This window comes from Temnothorax nylanderi, unplaced genomic scaffold (assembly GCF_030848795.1).
Source record: "Temnothorax nylanderi isolate EJ_2023f unplaced genomic scaffold, tnyl_v1.0 TNYL_tig0031_pilon, whole genome shotgun sequence".
NCBI classification, from domain to species: Eukaryota; Metazoa; Arthropoda; class Insecta; order Hymenoptera; family Formicidae; genus Temnothorax; species Temnothorax nylanderi.
The window spans coordinates 1,454,779-1,460,778 of NW_027249093.1; positions in this window are offsets into that span (position 1 = coordinate 1,454,779).

Consider the following 6,000-nt stretch of genomic DNA (forward strand, 5'->3'; position numbering starts at 1 on the left):
TGTTGACGCGTGGCTAATTTGAACTTGCTGCTTCAGATATTTATGTCAAATAAATGTCGTCTCCCGGACTCGTTACACTTACAAGTCGCTCACACCACACTTGTGTTTACACGCGCGCGCCTCTACACGCGTATTCTTGCCGGGATATTAGATGGAACGAGGAGCTCGCACGACACGAGTTCGAGTCATTAAAAGCCCGGCGGTTCGCGAGCAGTTCGCCGATGCGTGCACGATTATTACCCTTCCGATATTTGTTATCGCCGGGCGCGAGGTTAACGGTGTCATTTTGCCACTGGTTCGAGCGAATCGAGGAATAGTCACGATGCGTACGTCATTATCCGTCCGTCGGGTCGTTAGAATTAATGAGCGTCGTCCGTCCGCCTGTTCCGCGATCGGCCCGACTGATCGTTTTTTTTTTCCTGAACGTTTTCACAGTAATTTATTAAACGACTAATAACGGGCGATAATGGGCGCGAGAGAGCAGTAATTCTGGTGTAGCGCGAGAGAACGGATCAGAGGTCGAAATTAAAACCGACGAAGACGGGGAGGGGGAAGCGCGGTTTTATAATATATCTCCTGACACATACGCGAATTGCGATACTTTATAATTATCGCGGATAACGAAAAAGTAAAACATCACGTTAAAACGTCGAGAACGCGCTTAACGTCGTTATAAGAACACCGAAATTATCATCGCGTCTTCTCGATCGCGCACTCTCGTCCGATATTTTTCCTCCGAAATCGCGAACGTTTACGCGAAATCATTAACACGATATCACTCTATGGTGACAACATTATCACGTTTCGAATGGAAATTCTCGCGAATACGGTCTCGGGTATTGTCGCTACAAATTTCAGAATGATCAATCTCCGATGAAATGGTTTATACGCGTCCGGTATTTCCGACGTTAACTTTAATACGTCGCTAAAGATCGAACTAAGCGAAGGTTAAACAGGCCAGGCGACACGTTAAGCCGGTCGATGGCTGTATCATCGGGCGCTAAAGACACCATAATCGACGTAACAGCGCCGTAAGATAGAACGCGAGATTCCTTATCTCATATGGCCGTTCCAATTGAATTTCATTCGGCATTGGCGCACGTTTCTCCTTCGTTTACCGGCGCGGCGGCCAGGTGTATATTCAGCTCTTATTTCGAAGCGTCACGTAAAAGTTGCATCAAATCGCGAGCGCGCGATGAGCCTCACGAAGTTTCAACGGTATCGAGCAATATTGATATCGAGTGATACTGCTACCTTTGCTTCTTGTACCGAACGGAGTTTTGGAAATAATGCTTTGATGTCACATACATCGATATACTGGAAATAGCGCTGTACGGAAAAAAATACAAAGGCGCGTAGAAATTACAAATAGAGCTATCAAAAGCTTACGTATAATCGATGACATTCGCGCGCTTTGAAATATCTACAAATTATTTTGCATTAATTTATAGCTACAGAAATTTGACAGCCTTATAATACTCGAATAAATAATGAGTATAATCATGATAATAATGATAATAATTTTTTGGCGCAAGATATTGATCGTTATGATACTGATACGCGCGGCATGTGGTACAAATGAAGCAAAAGAGTATCGACGACTCATTAAATTTAAGCGTCCCTATTCTCGGGAATAAAACCACGCGCGAAACGAGGCGAGCGAGGCGATATCACCTGGCCGCTACTTGCCGGAGCGCTTTTTTCCTCTCTCTTTCTCTCCTTCTCGGCGTATTTATCTCCGGATACAGCGGCGATCTCATTCCGCGCCGGTCGCCCGCCAACTTTGCGCGTCGCGTCGCGAACGCGTCGCGAGCAGACGCCGAGTTTGCGGTGGCTCGAATTATCGGGCGGCGACAGTGCCGCGGCCGCGGCGAGTTTGCCGAAATGCAGGGCCGTACGTAGCCTCGGCGCCCATTTATTGTCCTCGCCCTCTCTCTCTCTCTCTCTCTCTCTCTCGCTCACGGCGTATAATGAAAAGGCGAGCGTGCGCGAGCGAGTAATGCGCGATAACGGCCCGGGAGGATCGTAATTGGCGAGCGTGGAACTGGAACGAACTCGTTTCGCGGCGCACCGATAAGATCCGTTATCGCGCGTTTGGCGATTCGTCCTCGATGCCTCTCGCTCGCGTTCGACGAACCGCGTCGACTGCGCGACGCGGAGAAAGATAGAGAGAGAAAGATAGTGAGAGAGAGAGAGGAAAAAAACTTGGCGGCCCGGTAAATTTCGGCTTCAAGGCTGATACAATTCGCGGTGCGCGTTAGAGTTTTGCGCCGCGCCTAGCGCGGGCTTTTCCCTTTCTCTAGTCCGTGACCTCGTTCGTTCCCCCGGCGTAAATCCGTCAGGAGATCCGCGATGTCCATGCTTCGTTTGGGGACACCCTTTTCCCTCTATCCCGCGCTCTTTCTCTCGCTCTTTCGCTCTCTCCTTTCGCTGTCCCCCTTTCCGCCCGCGGCCCTCTCACGCCAACCCGACCCCTGCCAGCCACCCTCGCTCCCACCTCTTTCCCATCGTCCTTCTCGCGAGAGTGCGTTCGATCGACCTGAATTTTTTTCCACGCTCGAATCGGGAGCCCTGAGAGCAATTTCTCGACTCGTCGCGGGGTGGTCGTCGCCGAGGAAAACCCCGAGGAAAATCGTCCGATCGATCTACCTTCGGTCTTCAGGTCCGAAACGAACGACGAAGAAGGGTGAACGCGTTCGTAGCGAGTAAGACGGAGACAGAAGATAAAGAGAGAAAGAGAGGGAGAGAGAGAGAGAAGGCAAGAGGCAACGGTACTCGAGGGTAGAGAGAAGGAGAGAGAGAGAGAAAGAGAGAGAGAGAGAGAGAGAGGGGGGGAGGGAGAGAGGGAGAGCGAATCATAGGCTGGGTGGGCAAGGGAAAAGAGGGGAGGGTGAGAGAGGCAAACACAAGTATGTGCAACACGAGCTGCATGTATATAACGATGCCACGTTCGTGTGTGTGTGTGTATTCCGCGGGTGGGCGACCCGGCACTTAAGCGGCGTGCACAAAACACGCCTACACTTATTGAAAAGTTGAGAAATAAAATGACATAATATTTGTGATGTACCCCGCAGAGAGACGTCTATATAATTACTCATTTAGTCTTGTAAAAATTTATGAATTCGAGCTTGATATATTGTATTCGCAAACAGTTACGTATACACTCGTATGCATAAATTTTTTGTAGGGGTTTAAAATTCTAAAAGATTCTCTCTGATGCATAAAAATTCGATATTGACTGTGTATAGACTACCACAAGGTTTGTGAATAATCCAGAATAAAAAAAAGAACATCCATGAATTATTACTTATATTACATTTATTCGTTTATAAATTGATTGCATCAAATGTAAGAATTATGTATTTCATAGATCGAAATAACATATATTTTTAATAACAGTAACAAGGGAATTAATGATACAAATTTCCATTAAATTTATGTAAAAGCTTTGTCGCTTTTCTATTAAGTTCTCTAGATTATGATTTTTCTTTGAAATAAAGTCACTAATAAATTTTGTATATTTTTAATTTTTCTAAAAGTAGAAGTTTTTTCTAGATAAAAAAGAAATGTGCATTTATATGATCGCAAAGTTAAGATTAATTATCTTGGTTAATAAATGTCGAAATTAATAAACGACAAATCCATTACATTAATTTTCTTTTTTTTGTAACAATGTTTTTAGCTTTATTACAAATTACAACCACAGTAATGTCATTATATATCCACTAACGTACTATGTATGTCCTACATAAAATTATGAATCACCGGGAAATATTTAATCATTATTAACAAATCGCTTGGCCGTGAGAGAAATACGTTGATCCGCGTGTGAAGCGAGCTTAACGTCGGCGCGGTGGACAGGATGAGGTACATGTACCACCACACCGAAATCTTACGAGCCTGCCTCTGCTAACTACCTCCTATCTGCCCTGCCCGAGGCCCTGAAAACGTTCTACGTTACGCCTCGCGGGGACCCATTTCGCGCGAGCCTCGGGCACAGGGGCGTGTGTCGATTCCCGAGTGCCTAGTGCTTAATTAAAATTTCCACCCGTCTCCTCGTCTCTTTCCCCTCTTCTAATCGTGATATGTCAACGCGGGTCAAGAGTACACTCGCGGTTATCTCAAATTCGCGAAAAATTCACCGAACTTTATCGCGCGCGCGTGCATGCGAAAAGTAATTTAAAATTGTGGACGCGAATGCGCGTCGCGTTTGAGGGATTATGAGTTACGCGATTTTCAGTACATTTTTATATTTTATATGCGACATTCAGTCTCCGCGTAATCCGTTGTAATCGCAACTTAAAATTGCAAATACCGAAAAATTAAATTAGCGAAAGACATAAAAATGGATATTTACTGGAAATGAATGTAAGAGAAAGGAAGAAGCATTTAAATTGAACTTATTCATGAAATTGTATACACCTTCACAGTTTCACAACAATTAAATCGCGAATACTTCCTATATTATCTGTATATTTCTTTTTTTATATCATTCTTTATCTTTAAAGACCCACAGTGACATTATAACGACTCTGATTATAAAAAGAAAATATTCTCTTAACTCAAAATTTAATATATTATATGAAAAATTATTTACTTTGTTGTTATATTACCAGATTTGTTATTCCGAATTTTGTAAGTTTAATTTTAATTTTTTAATCGACGATCCCAAAAGTCTATAAGTACTAACTTGCATGGTAAATAGAGTAAATCTAAAAAAATTTTATCCGCACAAAATAGACATCGGAAAATCATATAATATATCTTGCACTAAATTGTGTATTATATATATATATATTATTTCTCTCTTAGAATAAAATTTTTGTGATGTAAGAACTTATATTCTACGATTCTATGAATGGCAATAAAAACTGATTTTTAAATCTTTTTTGAATATGGAATAATGAGCTAGATCGACGTATGAGAATATTTTATACGAGAAACGTTAATATCCTAATATCTGCACGGAGTCGCGAACTCTCACTGGCGTAAAAGTTGAGCGAAAAATCTCGAGGTAAAGTTTGAGAATTCTGAAGAAAAGGAGGCAAGCCGTTACTAAGTTTTACTTTCTTTGGTTATTGCAGAGACGAGTCAATCACCGAGCAAAACGATACGGAGAAAGTAAAAGTGTTTCCATTGATACTTTCAGAATGACCTATTTCGAAAGCGCAACACAGATAAGTTAAATTGCAGTTATGTGTTGCTTATGTCAATTACGTTGCATTCACGTCGATTACGTTTGCTCGGCTAAATGTTTTTATTGATAAATATAGGTACAATAAAATGTACATACAGTGATAATGTATAATGATAATATATTATACTGATAATATATATATAGCGTAATTAATATGTGAACATTTACTGTTACAACGCTCTTTTATCGCTATGTCACTTCTTTATCGCGCAGAATTTTTCAACAACATCGGAAAAGAAAGCGGAAGTAAATATCTTGCAATATCGCATTGAATCAGTAAACGTTGCTGAGATCTACGAATACAAATTAATACCTAATTAAATGTGTACCATATTTTTATTCTCGAAGAAGACCTTGTTTTTCCCGTTTTTTTGTCTCTTCTTTTCTCCGCAAAAGCGAAATTACAGAGAAGACAGAGAAGAGAATATTATTAAAACCAATAAATTTCCACATTAGCAACTGTCGAAAGTAAATGATAATAAACTATTAATGAATGTCTCCTAATATTGTTCGAAAATCATTACCCATTATTGTACAACAGGATTTACCTCTTAACAGGATTTACCTCTTATCAGGATTGACAAATGTTAAATAAGAAGCCGCTTAGAAATGAAATTTTAAAAAATATCTGTCACGCGACTTTTTTTATTGTTCTATTATCCGTAGGTCAATAGTGAGAAATTGCATTCAGGAAATATGAAAAGGAGAATAACATTATTTACAAGGAACTTACTTTGCAAGGTCATTTAGAAATCAAATCTTGAAGAAAAAAATATCCATCGACTGTTTCACAAAGTCAACAA